This window comes from Ipomoea nil, unplaced genomic scaffold, assembly GCF_001879475.1.
Source record: "Ipomoea nil cultivar Tokyo-kokei standard unplaced genomic scaffold, Asagao_1.1 scaffold2647, whole genome shotgun sequence".
NCBI classification, from domain to species: Eukaryota; Viridiplantae; Streptophyta; class Magnoliopsida; order Solanales; family Convolvulaceae; genus Ipomoea; species Ipomoea nil.
In genome coordinates, this window is record NW_017619075.1 from 3535194 (window position 1) to 3559198 (window position 24005).

The 24005-nt window shown below is 32.6% G+C and overlaps 2 long non-coding RNA genes across 2 annotated transcripts; one reads left to right on the plus strand and one right to left on the minus strand.

The window, feature by feature from the left end:
- Positions 1-326: 326 nt before the first annotated feature.
- Positions 327-18173, plus strand: LOC109154477. Its single transcript, XR_002049708.1, has 4 exons — positions 327-459; positions 5264-5504; positions 12900-12907; positions 18162-18173. It is a non-coding gene; the product is annotated as an uncharacterized LOC109154477 (long non-coding RNA).
- LOC109154472 lies at positions 341-5302 on the minus strand. The gene is made up of 3 exons (XR_002049703.1): positions 4064-5302; positions 3843-3927; positions 341-385 (listed from the first exon to the last, which is right to left on the minus strand). It is a non-coding gene; the product is annotated as an uncharacterized LOC109154472 (long non-coding RNA).
- Positions 18174-24005: the final 5832 nt, after the last annotated feature.

Sequence of the window (24005 nt, forward strand, 5' to 3'; positions counted from 1 at the left end):
CAAAGAACTCCCCATAAAATTAAATCTAACCAAATATTAAATGTGTCTACTAGTGTAGGGAAATCCGAAAGCTTGCCAAACCGATCCACATCATTCAAGCAAGCATGCCGATGAGTGATGAAGGAATAGAAAACCAATATCACGCCGTTCGACCCGAAAGACTGCTGCAGAAACAAAATCCGTGATCCAAACTACATCAAGGCATGACAGACAAACCAATAATACATAATTGGAAGGAGAAATTGGAAGTCGCCGATCAATATAAACTTAAAATTTCCAGAAAACCAAGAATAGGATAACTGAACGCTTAATGATCAAACCAATATATTTGCTCAACTAGAACAGATCCGGAGCCTTGAACTTGATATCAAATCCACGATCTGAGCTACACCAACATGACAAGACATACAGACGAGCATAAGTAACTGGAAATAGTCATCTTCAGCAACCGATCAAGACGTATACAAAAATATATAGAGAACCGAGCACATGATAACCAAACGAGTATTATCAAATTGAATCATGTCGTTGTACCAAAAGGCATCCAAAAGCAGCAGGCTGAATTTGAATCCACAATCCAAACTACATCAAGTCATGACAGACATACAAACAATAAATAATCAGAAACAGAAATCTTAAGCAACCGATCAATATAAATGCAAACTTTCAAGAAAATCAAAAACTGTATCTTATCAATCAAACCAATCTATTTCATTCATTAGACCTCTTGCTAACCTGTGAACCACATATTACAAAATTCTTCAACATTGGGAAGAATTATGAGAATGAGAGCATTTAAGAATCAGAGAAGTTTGATAAAACACTTCCAAACCAAACAGGGCAATGACCCCTGCTGCAGACCTGCAGTCCATCATGCACCCCCTAAGTTGGACTAGGCCTCAAAAGAATATCAAGCCAGAAAAGAACCCAAGCATTAATATGGCCAAAGGTACAAATATTTAACTGACTATTTGATGAATGAGAGATAACCAGGCATTCATGCATCAAACTGATGTCTTGGATTAAACCTAGAAAGAACATCAAGAGCAAAGAAACCCAAAAAGTTAAAAGAGTATACAAACAATGATATGTCTACTCAACTAGTGAAGGGGAATGGGCAAAAGCACCCAAAAAAAAAACAAAACCAAACCAAAATTTTCACAATTGGAAGATGTCCAGAACTGACCCTTCTAACACAACACATCTAGACCTGCAATTATGCAGAAGAATAAATATAAAAGAAGAATTAGGATTTTACTAAATTATACATACAGAAAGAGTGAAGAAATTTTGGGAAATCAAGACCAAAATTCAAGGAAAATTTTGTTGGAAGGAAAAAAACCAAGCTTGACAAGGCCACTAATGATCATCATGGGACTGACTGGGCTGCTCTACATGGAACCTCTTAGCATTAGGTTAATGAATCCCAATATTGGATCAAACCTAGGAAGAATAACCAAAACAGCAAAGAACAACCCCCAAATATATGTCTAATCAAATATTAAATGAGTCTACTAATGAAGGGAAATTCAAAGGCCTGCCAAACCGATCCATGTTGTTCAACCAAAAATTCAACAATGCAAGCATGAAAGAGAACATAGAGTATTAACTAAACTTTTGGATAAATATTTTTCCAGATAGAATGTTGTAATGATGATGATTAGAAGACTATCATGGCTGATCTCAGTGGCACCCTCGGGCTCTAGCTCATATCCCTAGGTTAGACCGACCTTTTGCTAACCTATGAGCCACAATATTACAAAATTCATCAAAATTGGGGAGAATGAGGAAGAATGAGACCATTGAAAAATCAGTAAAGAAGCTTGACGAAAGACTTCCAAACCGAACAGGTCAATAACACTTGGCAATTAATTGTGCACAACTAAAACATATCCAGAGCCTTGAACTTGATACCAAATCCACGATCTGAGGTACATCAACATTACAAGACATACATACAGAGCATAAGTAACTGGAAATGGGCATCTACAGCAACCGATCAAGACATATACCAAAATTTATAGAGAACAAAGCATAAGGATAACCAAACACGTATTATCAAATCAATCCACATGTCAGCCTATATGACTGAATGGGGACTGGCTCTATATGCTGCCTCTAGGAATTAGGTTAATCAGCCACACAATCTTGGATTAAACCTAGAAAGGACATCAAGCACAAAGAAACCCAGAAAAATTAAGAGTAAACAAACAACGATATATCCACTAGTGAAGGAGAAAGGGAAAAAGCACCCCAAAATAATAATAATAATAATAATAATTAAACCACAACCAAACCAAAATTTTCACAAATGGAAGATGTCCAGATCTGACCACACAATACATCTATACCTGCAATTATGCAGAACAATAAATAGAAATGTGATTTTACTAAATTAATACATAGTAAAAGAATGGATAAAATTTTGGAAATCACAACCAAAAATTTCGTGGACAAAATTTTAGAAGGAATAGTACCAAGCTTGATAAAACCACTAATGATCATCACAGGGCTGCTCTACATGGCACCTCTTAGCATTGGATTAATGAACTCCCCACAAAATTAAATCTAATAAAATATTAAATGTGTCTACTAGTGAAGGGAAATCCGAAAGCTTGCCAAACCAATCCACATCATTCAATCAAGCATGCTGATGAGTGATGAAGGAATAAAACCAAGCTTGTCAAACCAATCCACGTTGTCCAACATGAAAGCTTGCTGCTGAAACCAAATCTGTGATCCAAACTACATCAAGACATGACAGACAAACCAGCAATACATAATCGGAAAGAGAAATTAAATGTGTCTACTAGTGAAGGGAAATCCGAAAGCTTTGCCAAACCGATCCACATCATTCAACCAAGCATGCTGATGAGTGATGAAGGAATAAAACCAAGCTTGTCAAACCAATCCACGTTGTTCAACACGAAAGCTTGCAACTGAAACCAAATCAGTGATCCAAATTACATCAAGACATGACAGACAAACCAGCAATACATAATCAGAAAGAGAAATTGAAAGCCACCAATCAATATGAACTCAATTTCCAGAAATCCAAGAATAGGATAATTGAACGCTTAATGATCAAACCGATCTATTCGCTCAACTAGAACAGATCCAGAGCCTTGAACTGGATATCAAATCCACGATATGAGCTACATCAACATGACAAGACATACAGACGAGCATAAGTAACTGGAAATAGACATCCTCAGCAACCGATCAAGACATATACCAAAATTTATAGAGAACTGATAATAAGATAACCAAACAAGTATTATCAATTTGATCCATGTCATTCAACCAAAAGGCATCCAAAAGCAGCAGCTGAATTCGAATCCACGATCGAAACTACATCAAGTCATGACAGACATACAAACAATAAATAATCAGAAACAGAAATCTTACGCAAACGATCAATATAAATGCAAACTTTCAAGAAAATCAAGCATAGGATAACTGTATCTTATCAATCAAACCACTCTATTTCATTTGTTAGACCTCTTGCTAACCTGTGAGCCACATATTACAAAATTCATCAACTTTGGGAAGAATTATGAGAATGAGAGCATTGAAGAATCAGAAAAGTTTGGTTAAACACTTCTAAACCAAATAGGTCAATGATCCCTGCTGCAGACCTGCAGTCCATTGTGCACCCCCCCAAGTTGAACTACACCTCAAAAGAACATCAAGCCAGAAGAGAACCCGAGCATTAATATGGCCAAAGGTACAAATATTTAACTGATTATTTGATGAATGAGAGATAACCAGGCCTTCATGCATCAAACTGAACTCATTAGATTTTAAAAAATTAAAAAATTAAAAAATTAAAAAAATCACACCACTAATGATCATCATACAACTCTGAATAGACTGGCTCCCTCCTCTAGGAACTAGGTTAATTAACCACACAATCTTGGATCAAACCTAAGAAAGAACATCAAGAGCAAAGAAACCCAAAAAGTTAAAGAGTAAACAAACAATGATATGTCTACTCAACTAGTGAAGGGGAATGGACAAAAGCACCCCAAAAAAAAAAAAAAAAAACACACACACACACAACCAAACCAAAATTTTCACAATTGGAAGATGTCCTGACCCTTGTAACACAACACATCTAGACCTGCAATTATGCAGAAGAATAAATAAAGGAAGAATTAGGATTTTACTAAATTATACATACAGTAAAAGAGTGAAGAAATTTTGGGAAATCAAAATCAAAATTCAAGGAAAAATTTTTGGAAGGAATAAAACCAAGCTTGAAAAGGCCACTAATGATCATCATGGGACTGACTGGGCTTGCTCTACATGGAACCTCTTAGCATTAGGTTAATGAACCCCAATATTGGATCAAACCTAGGAAGAATAAACAAAAAAGCAAAGAACAACCCACAAATTTAAGTCTAATCAAATATTAAATGAGTCTACTAATGAAGGGAAATTCAAAGGCCTGCTAAACCGATCCATGTTGTTCAACCAAGCTTGCTGATGAGTGATGAAGGACTAGAACCAAGCTTGCTGATGAGTGATGAAGGACTAGAACCAAGCTTGTAAACCTGTCGAGGTCTCGCTCAACCAAAGAAATCCGAAAGCTTGCTGCTGAAACCGAATCTGCGACCCGAACTACATCAAGTCATGACAGACAAAGCAACAATACATATTCGGAAAGATAAATTGAAAGCAACCGATCAATATAAATGCAAAAGTTCCAAAAAACCAAGCATAGGATAAACCGATCTATTCGCTCAACTAGAACAAATCCGGAGCCTTGAACTTGATATCAAATCCACGATCTGCGCTACATCAACATGACAAGACATACAGACGAGCGTACGTAACTACAAATAGACATCTTCGGCAACCGATCAAGACATAAACCAAAATTCATAGAGAACCACGCATAAGATAACCAAACACGAATTATCAAATCGATCCATGTCGTTCAACCAAAAGACATCCGAAAGCAGCAGGCTGAAATCGAATCCACGATCCAAACTACATCAAGTCATGATAGACATACCAACAATAAATAATCGGGAACAGAGACTTAAGCAACCGATCAATATAAATGCGAAATTTCCAGAAAATCAAGCACAGGATAACTAGACACGTATCGATCAAACCGATGGTTTTCGTTCAACAAGAACACATCCGAAGCCTTGAACTTGACTACAAATCCACGATCTGAGCTACATTAACATGGCAAGACATACAGACGAACATGAGTAACTAGAATTGGACTTCTTTGGCAGCCGATCAAGAGAGAAACCAAAATTTCCAGAAAATCAAAGCATAGGATAACAAAACACGAATTAATCAAACCGATCACTACAAATCTCAAACAGCTATCCTAAACCCCATGGAATATGAGAGAGATTTGAGAGACTGCAAAACATATATTAAGTTGAGAACGAGATGAAAGAAGGGAAGGATTGGGCCATTTATAGGTCTGAGACGCGTTTCAGATAAAGCAAACGTAAAAATCACGCACTGCTGGCATGTCGGTTAAGCGGGCAACAATTTTTTATTTTTATTTTTTGGAAAATAAGCGGTCAACAATTGTGGTCAGATTTTTTTCTTCGAGATTTAGCGACACACAAAAATTAAAAGAAAAAAGGTACAAATAAGTCTAACTATATAGGCATAGCAATTAAGTTAAGCTCCATAAATCTAGAAAAAAAAAATAACAGTTAACATTTGATTGGGTTGTCATATGTATATTTTATTTTATATTTTTTTATTATTATCATTTTCTTAATTTTATTTTTTGACGTGTCGGTTATTATATTTAAAAATAATATAATATTTTTTTTTCAAAAAAAATAATTTTTAAAATTTTATTTTAATAATTTCAAATAAAATAATTATTTTAAATTTTTTTAAAAAAAAAATCTCCATGGACTCTTCGTCTCCAGCTAGCCAGTCATAGAGACGAAGGAGACCGTCTCCATGGCTGGCCAGAGACGAGGCGGTCCTCACCGCTTCGTCTACGGGGCAGCCAGCTATGGGAACGAAGGATCCCCTTCGTCTTCGACTGGCCATGAAAACGGAAGGGGACCCTTTCGTCTCCGGCTAGCCACGGAGACGAAGGCCCGACCATGGAGACGAAGGGGTCCCCTTCGTCTCCGGCAAGACTGTTTTGTTTTTTTTTTTTTTTTAAATTACTATTTTATTTATTTTATTTTTTAAAAAATAATTATTTTATTTGAAATTATTAAAATATATTTAAAAAAATTATTTTTAAATATAGTACCCGACACGTCAGGAGATAACATTAGGAAAACATGGCATCTAGAAAGAGGGACAAATGCTTAGTAAGATAATAAAAATAATAAAATATACACATGACAACCCAATCAGCGCATACCTGTTGTTAACTTGCTAAAAATGCTAATGGCTATTTTTTCTAGGTTCATTGATAATTTGGAGCTTTTTCGAATTCAGTGACTTAATTGCTATCCACAAACACTTCAATGACATATTTGTACATTTTCCCTAAAATGAATCACCTTAAACTATTCCACTAATGGCATGTTTGGTTCATGGAATAGGTCAGGAATGTAATAACATTACTTTAAATAGACCTATTCCTTGTTTGGTTCGGTAATTTTGTCATGGGAATAACATTTCTAGGAATGAGCTATTACATTTGCAAGGGGAATAGTCATTCCTATGAGGGCCTTGGTATTAACTATTCACATGCTCTTGGGAATAGCTTTTATATCACAAATACCAAAAATACCATTTGCATATTATTTAATATTTATATTGAATAGATATAATGTATTATATAAATGTATATATTTAATTAATTAATTATATAAATGAAAGTCAAACCTGTACAATCATGGAATGCCTTGACAGGTTTTGTAAGACTTCCGACCAAAAAATAAATAAGCTTAAATCAAATACTCCCTTAGTCTCGAATTATGTGTCTCACTTTGGTTTTACACGGATTTTTAAGAAGCAATGAAAAGAATACAAGTTTTCCTATTTTGCCCCCAACATACCATGTGATGATTTGACCATTCTATCACTTTATACTCAACCCACTTGTACTTTTATTAAAGCAAATAACACATTTATTAAAACAAATAACTCATCTGTACTTTGCTTTTTCACCTCTACGAATCTGAGATTTCAAGATCATCATTCTCTCTCCTCTTTTACTCCTTCTTCCTCACCTCTACAAAAATGGAGTCCACCGCAAATCTAGCAAAATCTCTATGGTTTTTCTTCTTTATAGAATTGATAGAGGTCGATGCTTTCCTCTAGCTAGCATTAGGAGCTCTAAACCATTGACTAGAACCATGAGCAATGGCAATCTTCGATTCAATTGAAGCAAAATGTTAGCCTTTTTAACATCATCTAAGGGTTAGTTTTTGCAAAAATTGTTCTAATTTTTAAGATAATTTATACTCCACAGTAGTTGATTTTTTTAATCCCTAATCTATAGTAGTTGATTTTTTATTTTACTTTTACGGAGTGTTTGTTTTTTGTTGTTGTTGTTGTTGTTTTTTTTAAAAAAATATTCTAGAAAGAATATTTTCTTAGGTAAATGTGGATTATCACCTTGATCTTTGTTTTCACTCCCAATTTATATAGAAGAAGAATCAGATTTGGTGAAAAAATCGCGGTAATTTTTTGCGCCAAAAATTGATTTGACATTTTAACGATTAAAATATTGAGCATTCTTTATTTTACGCTTCAATAAAATGGCAGTATATTTACCTTTGCAAAAATAACTTCTTTTACTCTTTAGAAAACTCTTGGATACATATTTAGTTTTTTCTTTTTCTTAATGGAGGTTTTAGAAAAAGAAAATCATAATTATGTTCAAATATTCAAATCTGTTAAGAGAGTGCCTAATGATAAAAGAAAGATTATATTTGAAGCTTTATTGAATTGCAATGTTGAAGGAAAAGTAAGACATGGAACAATTAGAGATGTTGCAAGTATATACTCTATTTCTACAAGAACTGTTAGTTGAATATGGAGTAAGGGATTGATTGTGTTAAAAATGGTGTGCCTGTTGATACTTCTATGAACTTGGCAGGAAATGTTGGCAGAAAAAAGGATTCAGATTAGTCCTGATGAAGTTTTCAGAATTCCTTTGAATCGTCGTACAACAATTCGCTCAATGGCTATTGCTCTAAATATGTCAAAGACAAGTCTGCATAGAAAGGTTAAAGAAGGATCCTTGAAGTCACACTCAAATGCTATAAAGCCATTATTAATAGTGAAAATCGAAAGGTTAGAATACAATTTTGCATATCTATGATCAATTCAAATTCACCTCCACATAATCCATCTTTCATAGATATGTATGATCGTGTTCATATAGATGAAAAATGGTTCTTCCTCTCTAAAGCTTCTCAAAAATATTACATGTTGCCCGATGAAGATGAATCATACCGTACTTGTAAAAGTAAAGAGTTTATAGCCAAAGCGGTGTTTCTATGTGTTGTTGCCCGCCCACAATTTGATTCAGGGAGAAATGAAATGTTTGATGGATAAATTGGAATATTCTTATTTATTTATAAGGAGGCAGCTAAGCGTAGAAGTAAAAATCGAGAAGTTGGAACACCGGTAACTACGCCAATTGAATCAGTAAATAAATAAATTACTAGGAAATGTTTGATTGATTATGTACTGCCTGCAACACAGGAAAAATGGTCACTTAGTAGTTCAAAGTCTATATATATTCAACAAGATAATGCAAGGCCACATATTAGTGTAATTGATGTTGAATTTCTTGAGGCTGCCCAAAAAGATGGCTTTGACATTCGCTTAACATGTCAAACTCCAAACAGCTCGGACATGAATGTGCTAGATCTTATTTTTTTAGAGCTATTCAGTCTTTGCAATATGAAGAAGCCCCACATAATGTTGATGAACTTGCTGTTGCTACTCAAAAAGCTTTTGATGATATATCAATGGAAAGTCTTAGTAATTTTTTTTTTGACTCTACAACTATGCATTGTTAAAGTCATGAAAAAGTATGGAGGGAACAATTACAAGATTCCGCATATAAATAAGCAAAAGTTGGAACGAGAAGGTCGACTATCTACTACTGTCTCCTATGATTCAGAAGTTTTAAATGAAGCCATTTCAAGCCTTCAACATTAATGTTTGATGTACATTTTGTATTTTATGGTTATCATTACAAAAAGTAAAGAGTAGTATAGTTTGATGTACATTTTGTAGTCAATGTTTTATTTTGTGTATCTTTTTTTTTTTTTGAAAGTTATTAACTCTATTACATTGTAGTATCTGTTCATACATACTTTCTCAACCTATTGAAACACAAAGAGTCAACACCGCCTCCACTGAGGCTCGATCTCATGATCTCCCATAATTTGTGTTTATCTAGTATGGACTATGGAGTAATTGTAACTTGGAACTATGGTGATTAATGACTTAGTACTGTATTTTGTGCTTTTGTTGATGAGAATGACATGAGATCTCTGTTTGCTTTGAAGAAGTTAATATTATATGACTTGCAACCTTGCAGGGTGTTGATCTTCAAAGAAGTTGCTTTGATTAATGACTCAGTACCGTATTTGACACTATAATATTGCAGGTTGTAGACCTTTGAAGAAGTTACAAGTCTTATCCATTTCCTAGTGCTTTTTTATTTTATTTTACATTTATGACAGTTCACTAAGAGGATGTGGTTATTGAAGTTCTGCCTAGATTAGATACTCCATCATCTTTTCACCTTTTTGATGCTATTGTGAGCCATTGTGTTCCTGTTATTCTAAGTGACAAAGTCAAACTACCATATGAGGACAAAGTTGATTATAATGAGTTTTGTATCTTTATGTCACGTGAGGATTCAAAGAAAGAAGGGTACATAGTGAAGTAGCTAAGGAGCATTTCGAACTCAAGATGGGTTCAAATGTGGAGGTTGCTTAAAAACATCTCTCACCATTACGAGAGATTAATTTAAATTTCCCAAATGAACCCGTAGTCATATTTATAGAGTATTTCGTTTACAAGTGAGCACCGGTCAGTTACAATCAATAATCGATAACTATTTTTAAATCTTCATAATTAATCAAAAATGGAAGTTTGGTTTCGGTCGGTTATGTCGATTACCGAAAAATCAGATTTCATAACCCATTTAAAATCGATTCATCGAATAATCAAAATTTTGAAGGTCCATAACTGATTTACTCCGTATCAAATAATGAAAATTTTTTTACCGCAAATTTCCCAAGTGAACTTGGAGTCATATTTATGGAATATTTAGCTTACGGGTGAGTACAGATCAGTTACGATCAATAACGGTACAGAGTATTTTTAAATCTTCATAATTAATCAAAAATGGAAGTTTGGTTTTCGGTCGGTAATGTCGATTACCGAAAAATCGAATGTCATAACCCATTAAAAATCGATTCATCGAATAATCGAAATTTTGAATGTCTGTAACTGATTTATCAAATAACGAAAATTTGTTGACCGCAAATTTCCCAAGTGAACCGGGAGTCATATTTATGGAGTATTTAGCTTACGGGTGAGCACCGGCCAGTTACGATCAATAACCGATAACTCGGAGTATTTTTACATCTTCATAATTAATCAAAAATCGAAGTTTGATTTTCGGTCGATTATGTTGATTACCGAAAAATTGAATGTCATAACCCATTTAAAATCGATTCATCGAATAATCGAAATTTTGAATGTCCATAACTGATTTATCAATTAACGAAAATGTTTTGACCGCAAATTTCCCAAGTGAACCGGGAGTTATATTTATGGAGTATTTAGCTTACAAGTGAGCACCGGTCAGTTACGACGGTCAGTTACGATTTAAATCTTCATAAGTAATCAAAAGCAAAACCAAATTAACACTACCAAAAATGTGAACTTTACCAAATTCAACATTAAGTCGATTAAAACTTACCGAAAAAACATTTAACAGTTTAAAACAAAAGCCTGAGGGACCTTCTCATCTTTAAGAATAAATTGATGTTGTTTAAAAGCTTGCTTCATATTTTTTTTTTTTTTTTTTTTTTGAGAAGTAACAGCAGTAAAATATTTTTAAGAAAGTTATATTTAACACAAACAAAAAGATCTTCCACTATTGCTAAACATGAAATTCAGACAAATACTCACTTACAAGTGTGAAAGATAACTTAAATTATGAACCAATATAAGCAGGTACTCTGTATCTTTTTGCTATTTTCAGCTTTTGACGAAAGAGTAACAGAGTGCAAGACTAAGGCTCCGTTTGGAAAGCAGGAAAATGAGTTACGGAAAACGTTTTCTAGAAAATGAGTCATTTTCCAGAAAATGTTTTTCTTTCTGATGTTTGGCTACACAACGGAAAATTGTCTTTTTGTGTTTGGTTCATTTTTCACACCATTTTCTAGTAAAATGAGTAGGAAAATGAAAAGAAATGAATACTTCAGAATTTTAATTATTTGATACTTTTGATAGTATAAAATCCTTTTGTAAATAACACTCTTTTAATATATATATATATATATATATATATATATATATATATATATATATATATATATATATATATATATATATATATATATATATATATATATATATATATATATATATATATATATATATATATATATATATATATATATATATATATATATATATATATATATATATATATATATATATATATATATATATATATATATATATATATATATATATATATATACACACACACACACACACATATACATACACTAGTTTTTTACGCGCATGGCGCGATTGGGATAATGCCCAATATTTTTTTTTAATAAGTACTTTAAAGTATATCAAGGCAAGATTATATAAGAATTGTTCATGCATAGATAATTGAATGTTGAATTTGCATATTTAAATAAGTAATTCTAAGTTTACAAATAATGCAAGATAATATAGTCAATATTGATTATAATTGTCAATAAAATAATTGTATAGGTATGTTTGAAACCAAATACGGGACATAAGGGAGAGCAAAATAAAAATTAGGGCATAAAATATTAAATTTTTTATATACTAATATTGAAGAGCTAACTGCTCATTGCCAAACAAGGACATTGCGAGATAGTTTCCCACTTCAATTTGTTGTGTGATTTGAATATGATTGGATTAATTATATTTTTTTATTTTTAAAACAATTATTATTATTATTATTATTATTATTATTATTATTATTATTATTATTATTATATGTATACCCTTATGTCATTTATATATGTTAATCTAAACAGTTAATGTTTTCAAATATAATTTTACCAACCGTTGATATAATTCGTTGGTCAAATCCGCTAACATAATCCGAACGCTAACTCCTGATTATTAAACAAGGACATTGTGAGGTAGTTCTCACTTCAATTTATTGTGTGATTTGAATACTCTATTTGTCAACAAATCCCTCAAGTAGTACGTTAATATGATTGGCTTTATTAATTATATTTTTCTTTAATTTTTTCATGGTATTAATAAATTACTTGATAAATAAATATATAGCATTATTTTGTATTATAACTTTGATATTTAATTTAAAAAATAGTGCACAAAAAAGATAAAATTAAAATTAATGGTGACTGTCTATTATTTATTTGTGCACTATTTTTTAAAATTAAATATCAAAGTTATAATACAAAATAATGCTATATATTTATTTACCAAGTATTTTATTAATACCATGAAAAAATTAAAAAAATATATATAATTAATAAAGTCAATCATATTAACTACTTGAGGAATTTATTGACAAAGAGACTATTCAAATCACACAACAAATTGAAGTGAGAACTATCTCGTAATGTCCTTGTTTGACAATCAGCAGTTAGCGGTTAGCGTTAGCGGATTTGACCAGCGAATTATATCAATGGTTGGCAAAAAGATATTTGAAAAAATTAGCTGTTTAGATTAACATGTAAAATGACATAAGGGTATACATATACATATAATAATAATAATAATAATAATAATAATAATAATAATAATAATAATAATAATAATAATAATAATAATAATAATAATAATAATAATAATAATAATAATAATAATAATAATAATGGTTTAAAAAAAAAAAAAGAAAAAAAAAGTTAAGCCAATCATATAACTAATTGGTGGATTTATTGACAAAAAGAGTATTCAAATCACACAACAAATTGAAGTAGAAAACTATCTCGCAATGTCCTTGTTTGGCAATCAATAGTTAGCTCTTCAATATTAGTATATATTTAATATTTTATGCCCTAATTTTTATTTGTTCTCCCTTATGTCCCATATTTGGTTTCAACCATACCTATACAATTATTTTATTGACAATTATAATAAATCTTGACTATATTATCTTACATTTGTAAACTTAGAATTATCTATTTAAATACGCAAATTCAACATTCAATTATCAATTCATGAACAATTCCAATATAATTTTGTCTTGATATACATTTAAAGTACTTATTTAAAAAAAAATATTGGGCATTATCTCAATGGCGCAATGCACGTAAAAAACTATATATCTACTATACTAATAAGAGCCCAAGAGAGTTAGGCCTATAATCTACTATACTAATAAGAGCCCAAGAGAGTTAGGCCTATAATATAATGGGTAGAAAAAATGGCGGTCAAATTTTTTAATCAAATGGATGGCTCAGATTGATCAGATTTTAATTTTCTCTTAAGATTTCCTAATTTATCCTTAATGAATATGATTATCCGTTAACTTTTCCGTTAAATATTATCTTTTCCGTTAATTTCTATTAGTTCACCGTTAACTTACTCATTGATTTAAATAAAAAAGTCTTAGGTTCGAACCTCATCCCAATCAAAGTTAGCATAATTAGTACTCTATTTTACTCTTATTAAATTAAATAATAATTTAGTAGCTACAACAACAAAATAATGCATATGCATTTCTTTAATTCAGAATTATGTGTCTACAATGTTTTTATTCAAAAAAAGTTATTCATTATCAATAAATTAAATAAGAGAAATAATTTCATTAGTTATATGTTCTTTATTTTTCTCCAATATAATTTTTTTTTACATTCAAATTCATCAATTGATTATATTCGTTACATTGTCCAAACAATGTCTTTATTCCAAAAAAATTATTCATTATCAATAAATTAATTAAGAGAAATAATTTTATTAGTTATATTGTCTTTATATTTCTCCAATTTAAAAATTCTTTACATTCAAATTCATCAATTGATTATATTCACTACATTGTCTATTATCTTTTTTTGTGCACTATTTTTTAATTAAATATCAAAGTTATATACAAAATAATGCTATATGTTTATATACCAAGTATTTTATTAATACCATGAAAAAAATAAAATTAATAAAGTCAATCATATTAACTACTTGAGAGATTTGTTGACAAAGAGAGTATTCAAATCACACAACAAATTGAGGTGAGAACTACCTCGCAATGTCTTTGTTTGACAATCAGCAATTAGCGATTAGCGATTAGCGTTAGCAGATTTGACCAACGAATTATATCAATGGTGGTAAAAAGATATTTAAAAAAATTAGCTGCTTAGATTAACATGTAAAATGACTTAGGGGTATAATAATAATAATAATAATAATAATAATAATAATAATAATAATAATAATAATAATAATAATAATAATAATAATAACAACAACAACAACAACAACAACAATAATAATAATAATAATATAATAATAATAATAATAATAATAATAATAATAATAATAATAATAACAACAACTGTTTAAAAAAATAAAAATAAAAATAAAAATAAAAAATATAATTAAGCCAATCATATTAACTACTTGGGGGATTTATTGACAAAAAAAATATTAAAATCACACAACAAATTGAAGTAGGAGACTACTTCGCAATGCCATTGTTTGGCAATCAATAATTAGCTTTCAATATTAGTATATATTTAATATTTTATGCCCTAATTTTTATTTGCTCTCTCTTCTGTCCCGTATTTGGTTTCAACCACACCTATACAATTATTTTATTGACAATTATAATCAATCTTGACTATATTATCTTGCATTTGTAAACTTAGAATTATCTATTTAAATATACAAATTCAACATTCAATTATCTATGTATGAACAATTCCAATATAATCTTGACTTGATATACTTTAAAGTACTTATTTAAAAAAAAAACATTGGGTATTATCCCAATCGCGCAATGCTCGTAAAAAACTAGTATATACTAATAAGAGCCAAGAGAGCTAGTCATATAATAGGTAGAAAAAATGGCGATTAAATTTTTTAATCAAATGAATGGCTCTAATTGATCAGATTTTAATTTTTCCATAAGATTTCCTAATTTATCCTTAATGAATATGATTATCCGTTAACTTTTCCGTTAAATATTATCTTTTTCGTTAATTTATGTTAGTTCACCGTTAACTTATTCATTGATTTCAATAGAAAATGTCTTAGGTTCGAACCACATCCCAATCAAAGTTGGCATAATTAGTATTCTATTTTACTCTTATTAAATTAAATAGTAATAATAATTTAGTAGCTACAACAAAAAATAATACATACATATGCATTTCTTTAATTTAGAATTATGTGTCTACAATGTCTTTATTCAAAAAAAATTATTCATTATCAATAAATTAAATAAGAGAAATAATTTCATTAGTTATATTGTATTTATTTTCTATTTTACTCTTATTAAATTAAATAGTAATAATAATTTAGTAGCTTCAACAAAAAATAATACATACATATGCATTTCTTTAATTTAGAATTATGTGTTTACAATGTCTTTATTCAAAAAAATTATTCATTTTATCAATTAATTAAATAAGAGAAATAATTTCATTAGTTATATTGTATTTATTTTTCTCCAATATAAAAATTCTTTACATTCAAATTCATCCATTGATGATATTTGTTACATTGTCCCTACAATGTCTTTATTAAAAAAAAATATTTATTATCAATAAATTAATTAAGAGAAATAATTTTATTAGTTATATTGTCTTTATATTTTTCCAATGTACAAATTTTTTACATTCAAATTCATCAATTGATTATATTCACTACATTGTCTATTATTTTTTTTTTGTGCACTATATTTTAATTAAATATCAAAGTTATAATACAAAATAATGCTATATATTTAATTACCAAGTATTTTATTAATACCATGAAAAAATTTAAAAAAATATAATTAATAAAGCCAATCATATTAACTACTTGAGGGATTTGTTGACAAAGAAAGTATTCAAATCACACAATAAATTGAAGTGAGAACTACCTCGCAATGTCCTTGTTTGACAATCAGCAGTTAGCGGATTATATTAGCGAATTTGACCAGCGAATTATATCAACGGTTGGTAAAAAGATATTTGAAAAATTAGCTGTTTAGATTAACATGTAAAATGACCTAAGGGAGTAAGTGTATATATATATATATATATATATATATATATATATATATATATATATATATATATATATATATATATATATATATATATATATATATAATAATAATAATAATAATAATAATAATAATTGTTTTTAAAAAATAAAAAATAAAAAGTATAATTAAGCCAATCATATTAACTACTTGGGGGATTTATTGACAAAAAGAGTATTCATATTACACAACAAATTGAAGTGGGAAACTGTCTCGCAATATCCTTGTTTGGTAATCAGCAGTTAGCTCTTCAATATTAGTATACATTTAATATTTTATGCCCTAATTTTTATTTGCTCTCTCTTATGTCCCGTATTTGGTTTCAACCATACGTCCATACTTATACAATTATTTTATTGACAATTATAATCAATCTTGACTATATTATCTTGCATTTGTAGTTAAAAAAAAATCTTGCATTTGTAAACTTAGAATTGCATATTTAAATGCGTAAATTTAACATTCAATTATCTATGCATGAATCATGCACAAGAGATGTTTGGTGTAGTGTAATGAAATCTGTGTTATTTCTAATGAACGTAATAATCATGGCTATGTTTTAACTTTTAATCAGAGTTTGAAGAAAACGCAATAATGACTATGCGAAGTAATATGTGGAACATAATAACTAATGGTTACAAAAAGCTACAAGTTCGTTTATTAAAAATGTAAAGTTGCTATCAGATGCGGGGATAACTTAGTTGGGAGAGCGTTAGATTGAAGATCTGAAGGTCACGTGTTTGATCCACGTTCATTGCAACATTGCTTCAAGATAGTTATTAAATGTAAACCATGCATTTATAAGTTAAAATCATTTTCAACAGACAAGCCAAGGAAGTATTCCATTGTTGTCTAGTGGTTAGGATATTTGTTTTCACTTAGGAGACCTGAGTTTGATTCCTGGTGATGGAAGATTGTGTGTGTTTTTTAGTTTAGTGAAGATTTCGATTTCGATTACACAATTTAGTTCAATATTGGTTAGAAGTTTTTGTAATCCACTCTTCTACTTTTTTATCTTCACTTTTTGTTTGGTTTCATTGCTTGACTTCTTTTGTCCTTTTAGTTTGCTTTTGTTCTCTCTCTAGGTATACCTCGTGTAATTGTTTAGCCGTCTCGGGTTTTCTTCCCATGCTTTTCTCGCCTGGATGCCATGTTGCCAAATTTGTTGTCATCAATGATGGTGTGGTACCTTGCTTCAATTTCTTGGAGAAGATCTCATTGGAATAAACTGCCATTTTGTATGTAAATGGTGGAAATGGCCTTCATCCTCATAAAAGCGGGGTGATGGTGAGTGTATGGGTGTGTTATGTCGTCGTTAGGGGATTGGAGGTTATGGCACGCAATATGCAATCACAAGAAACTAGGCACTAGCATAAGGAAATCAACAATAAGCTAAGCAAATTATAACGAGATAGAGGCTACGGTAACTAAACAAAGTAACACAAACACATATTAACAAGATATAAACACTAAACAAAGAAATATGACTCAAGCTAGGGAGAATTATCTTTTAGATGCAAAACACAATCTAAGGATTGGGGGAAATCACACAACCAAGGAATTAAGGGGATGGATGTAGGAATCCTAGTCTATACGTCACTCACGTGTGCAAATTAACAAGGATTAGAACAAGGAATTGCCCCACTCTCGTGGTGAATCAACTCCAAGTTCTTCAGGAACACAAAGCATCAACAACCCCCAACTTCCCCCATTTTCATAGGAAAAATCGGGTTTATGCAAGGAGTGGCTTGGAATCTTTACCCAACTCTCATTGAGGCCAAAAATCCTCCCAAACATGTTAATGAATGTTGTACACCAAGCATTAACAAAATACAAACACAAATTTTTCATAAACTCAAGAACCCTAGGTAGGCAAAAATCCCCTTTATGTAATAATCACAAACTAAGCATCAAGATAGGTAATACAACCCTAACTCAAGTCCATAAACTAACTACTCATGATTAAATAGCATAAAGAAGACAAAAAACATAAGTAATAAACATAAATCTTGCAAATAAAGAGATAAGGGAAATGAAACTTCTCTAGTGAAATGGATGATAAATCTTGAAATCCAAGTGTTGAATCCTTGATTACAAGCTTGAAATATGTTGTGGAACCTAAATCTAAGCCTAATCTAACACTAAAATATGAAAGGAAGTGAAAGGAAATGTTTAGGGTTGGAACAAGGTTCAAAACCGAGTTGAAATGACACAAAAACGCGCCTAAATAGAGCAGAGCACAGTGGGACGCCCTCAGGGATGGGCGTACGCCAGGGGATACGATTTATTCTAGTGTTCACTGGAATGGACGTACGGGCATACGCAAGGGGGTACGCCACCTGCTTCTTTTTTGAGATCTTGGATGGGATGATGGATGGGCGTACGCAAGGCAGTACGATACTCCTGAAAGTTCCTTAGTGCATTCCAAACTCTTTGATTGATCTCTTGGTCTAAGAATTGCTAGGATCTTTTCAAAAATCATTGAATTCCACACTTGTTGTGAATGATTGCACCTTGAAATAAAACCAACATAAATTAGTCACAATTCACACAAGTTTTTAGGTAATTCATAAATAAAATCGGTTCAAGAAGGGGTAAAAATATAGACAAAAATGTACTTATCAACTCTCCCACACTTAAACATTTGCTTGTCCTCAAGCAAAGACAATAAATAAATCACCAACCTAGCAATGAAATTGATCACACTCCCACTTTGCACAACCTATCAAACCACAATCCAACTTGTTGCAACACAACTTGTTTCAAGAATCATTTTTGCATTCCACACAAGTTTCATTCTCAAGCTAATAACCAAGCACCAAAATTATTAAAGTACGTGAGGATCAAGTGTGCACAAATACTAAGTTGAGATTATGCAAAACTTGGCTTTGAATGAGATTCCATAGGCTTGCCCTTCATACTCTCACTATTTCAACTCCAAGATTGCATGCTAAGATCAAGTAGGACTTTTATTTGGCTTGTAATGGGGCTATGGGTGAAAGGTTAACAAAGAAGGGGTAAGGAAAATAAACAAAGGAGAGAACTTCACATCTATTCACAATTGAGACTAGAAGAGATATGACATTTATAAACTAAGGAGCAATTTACAAAGGAACACAAAACAACACTCTAAAGATGTGGGGATACGGTTGAGTACAACTTTCAACACCAAGCTTCAAACATTTATTCTTCTTCCTTTTCTTTTCATTTTTCTCATTTCATCACTTTTTAAACACTTTTTTTCTCAATTTTCTCATCATTTTTTTTCAAAACAATAAACAAACTTATTCCCATGAACCAATACCCCTTCACTTAGACAAAATTATCAAGAGGATTGCTAACAAAATAAGCTCCAATAAAGATCTCTTCAAAGAAAAAGAATAAATGCTCTATTCTCTCAAGGGTGGAGGGAAACATTTTGGCTAAGGCTTGAGGGTTAAATGATGGGGGTTAACACAAGGAAAAGCAATCACAATGTAGGGACAAGTGCTTAACACTTATTAAACAAACAAAAGGCTCAATGGGGACAACTAGGGGTAAAACATGTGTAAAGGGTATGCTTGAAAGGCTCGTGCTAAACAAAAATGGCCTAAATCATTTCTAAACATGCAAATCTTAGACTTCACTTAGGGAGTAATGAGGCAAGTTCTAGCAAAACAACCATGACCGGAATCTCACATAAGCCTTCACTAGCAATGCATAACACAAAAGATCAAGAATTTATTCAATTATTAAGTGGTTAACAAGGCTATTGGCAAGAGAATAGATCAATCATGTATTACCCCTTGGCTCATCAATCACAAGTTGAATTGCAACAAGTTCCACCAAAACAAACCACAAACCAACAAAGAGGGAGTAATCACACTTCAAGCAAGAGAAGGCAATTTACCAAACATTATGCACAAAGAGTCATCCAAGCAAAGTTTCAAAAAGTTCAATTTTTTTTAGAAAACACCCAAATTATCCCTTCCCCCACACTTAAAGGCTACATCGTCCTCGATGTGAAAGAAAATAAAGCACAAGGGGGGAAATTGTAACACCCCGTGTTACGGACTTTAATCCCGGATTAATTATTTAATTAATTCCGTTAATAATAATTAAAAAGGATTTAATTTGGTTAGGATTCCCTCTAATTAATTAATGTGGTCCACCGTGGACCCTTGCCTAAACTAGAGTCTTAAGCCTATTAGGGATAAAGAGAGTAAACCTTTTACTAGTCAGATTCTAATTAGGAATCCTAGATCTATATATTTGTTAGGGATAAAGAAAGTAGGCCTTTACTATTCATATTCTGATTAGGATTCCTGATTCTATAAATAGGGGGTTAGAAAGCAATTAGAACCCTTACCACCCATAATTATATTACACGAAATTATTCCCAAAAGATTCCCCACCCACCAAGCCTAGGGAGATCAATCGGATGGAAATCTTAGGGAAGAACCTTAATAGCCAAGGGAGGATTAATTAAGGCTAAGAGGTAACCCATGTCTCGACAAAACCTATTTTCCTTGTTATATCTTATTCATTGGCTCCTTTGGTATATGATTTTGTGCTTGAGTCTTGATAGAACTTTGCCTAGGGTTTATATTGTGTTTATGTGATAATCTTGATGTTTATGTGATAATCTTGATGCTATTGATACTATGATGAATTATATGAATGATCTTGTATTTTGATTATGTCTAGAGCCCTAGGGTTATATTGTGAATTTTGTATTATGATGTTCTTGGTATATTTGGGTGGGATTATGCATGATCGGGTGTTGAGTCTAGCCTAGGACTTGTGTTTAGGACTTTGCATATAGATTCTTGATGTTCATGTGGTTCTGGATGTTCCTGAACCGTTATATAATTTATGTTGGGTCTTGGTATGTTTAGAAATCGTGTTAGGATGTATTTGGTGTGATTATTGGTTTAATTCTGTTAATTGAATACATGGTATTGTAGTTATGTGCTTGAATGTGTTTGGACTTGGTTTTGGGTTCCACAAGAGATCCCGGGACCAAAAGTTGCCTGTGTATCAGTGAGGGGGGGGGGGGTAGGTGGGGGGACCGACCACCCGCCACCTACCCGCTGCCCGTAACATTGTTCCAGCGGACAGTGGTCTACCCGCGGGCACCCGTTGGAATAGTGTATGACCGCCGGCGGGTGGTCCTCCACCCGCTACCTACCCGCTGGAATTCGGTCGAGTGTCGTGATGTTTTCCCCCGTTTGATGTTTTCCTGTGTCCCGTTGTGTCCCGTTGTAACCCGTTGGTCGTGTATGAGTTCCCGTTTGGTGTTTTAGGCATCGTTCTAGGATTTTATGTGTGATACGTGTCGTTGTTGTTGTGTCTTGCTTGTTATGTGATTATGTGTTGGTTGATTAAATGATGATGAGTATCGTGGTCATTGCGCAATGACCCGTGTGACTGATGATGATGATGATGAGATTGTGATTGGTGGAAAAGAATTGTTGGTGGTTGGCACCACTTGTGCCCGGTCATTATACTAAAGGTACAGGCCATAGCGGTGATTGTGTTAAAGGCACACACCCACCTTAGACTTGCTTGCCGTTGAGCATGGGTCAGGTTATGAGTGCTGCGGTGTCATGTTAGAGCTATATGCGCTAACCCCTTGATATTGGCACTAGAGGTGCGGATCATTGAATGGCACTGCGGCACCATCTTGATATGTTGGTGGTTGAAAGGTGGTTTGTCGGTGGAGGCATGTAGTTGCCCGGAGGCATAAGGGGTGGGGATATAAGGGTGGCCTGGAGGTATAGGTTGGAATTGATATAAGGACGAGGGGAGCTATAAGGTTGGAGGATGAATTGTGTGCTTTGATGAATACTTGTTAATTGATTGTCTTGAATGCCTTCGTTGCCTGAAATTGCTATTTTATATGCTTATCTGTCTAGTATGCCTTGTATTACGTTCTTAGGATACACGTTAGTATTTATGATTATTTTATACTGTTGAGGTGTTAACGTGTCTTGAGTCTTGATCTTGGATTTAAATTAGAGTATCGTAAGTATATATGTATTCCAGTTTCAAAATGAGTTTCTTATATCTACCTATATTGTATTTAACACGTTGGAGTGGGTTACCAACATTATTCGCTGACGGTTGTTACACCGAATGTTTTTCAGGGATAGTGAGTAGCTTCGGAGCGCGCTAGTGGATTCGTGGACTTAGTTTAGATAGTTCTAACCTGGATGAGATGGCATGTGTGCCTTGATTTGTATTTGGGTATTAGTTATGGTTTATGCTTTGTTAGTTAGTTTAGCCTGTGCATCTGAGTTCTCCAGCTCAGATGTGGCATAGCACCCCGACTACTATGTCTAGGTTATGGCATGCTGTTGGTCCCAAAAGAGGTAAGGTGAAAGTCTAAAGGGGGGGGGGGGGGGGGGTGAATAGACTTTCAAGCTTTTTTGCACAGCACAACAATTGCTAAGACAGAGATAAACCAAAACTCATAACTAGATTGTTAGAGAATGGTGCACAGCGGAAATAAATAAACATAAAGTGTGTGTGAGATTGTGTGAGCAGTATATCTTCGTGAGAGCATATATGTAAAGAGCGGTATGTAAAGAAAGCAGTAAAGAACACAAGACAATTATAGTGGTTCGCTAGGTGGTGTAATCCTCCTACTCCACTTGCTCTTTTCTCCAAGAGCCAATTCACTATATTTACCACTCCTTGGTTCCAAGATACAATGAATTTCCGTGATCTAGTGCTTTGATCACAAAGCCCGCACTAATCACGCCCAGTGACACCACACTGCTGCTTCGGGTTTCACGTCGCCGCGCTACTATCCCAGGATTTCACGACTCCGCGTTACTTTCCCCCGTCTTCCACACTCCGGTAGAAACGTATCCGTGATCTGGTGCTTTGATCACCAAGCCCACACCAATCACGCCCAGTGCCTCCGACACTGCTGCTTCGGATCTCACAGCTCCGTGTGACAATCCAGGATTGCACAGCTCCGTGCTACTTTCCTCCCTTCTCTTGTTTTGCTCCAAAACAAGTGTTGTCTTGCTTCCAACTTCTGAGACTCTGTAGATGATCTTCAATGATGCGCAGGTCTCTTTGATGAAGATAAACACTCTGGAATGATTCCTCTTGATAGCTCTGAGTGTTTTCTCTCTTTGAATATATCAAGTAAAGCACTTGATATTTTGCTCTGCTTTGCTCTGTTTAAGAACTCTCAGAATATTTTTCTTTTTTGAAGCTCTCTGAGTTCTTTTCTCACACTTGAAGATTTTAGCTCTTAGAATTTTAGCTCTCTGCTCTTTTAAGCTTAATTGCTCTATTCGATCCTTTGATGGATTCGAATTTTCTGCTCTCTTGTTCGTGAGTTCCCCTTTTTCCCTGATCTTCAAGTCTTCACATCTTCATCATTTTATAGCTGGTAATGAGAATCTGTCCGTTGGAAAGAGACGCTCTCATTTTTGAAATCTTGTATCTTTTGTCAGAGATCTTATCTTATCTTCTGCAAAAATGTCAGAAAGAGATAAGCTAGCCGTTGATGGAGTTTCATCTCCATGTAAATGAGCTCCCAAACTTCATATGATATTCCTCTGTTTTAACGTTGAGTGGAAATATC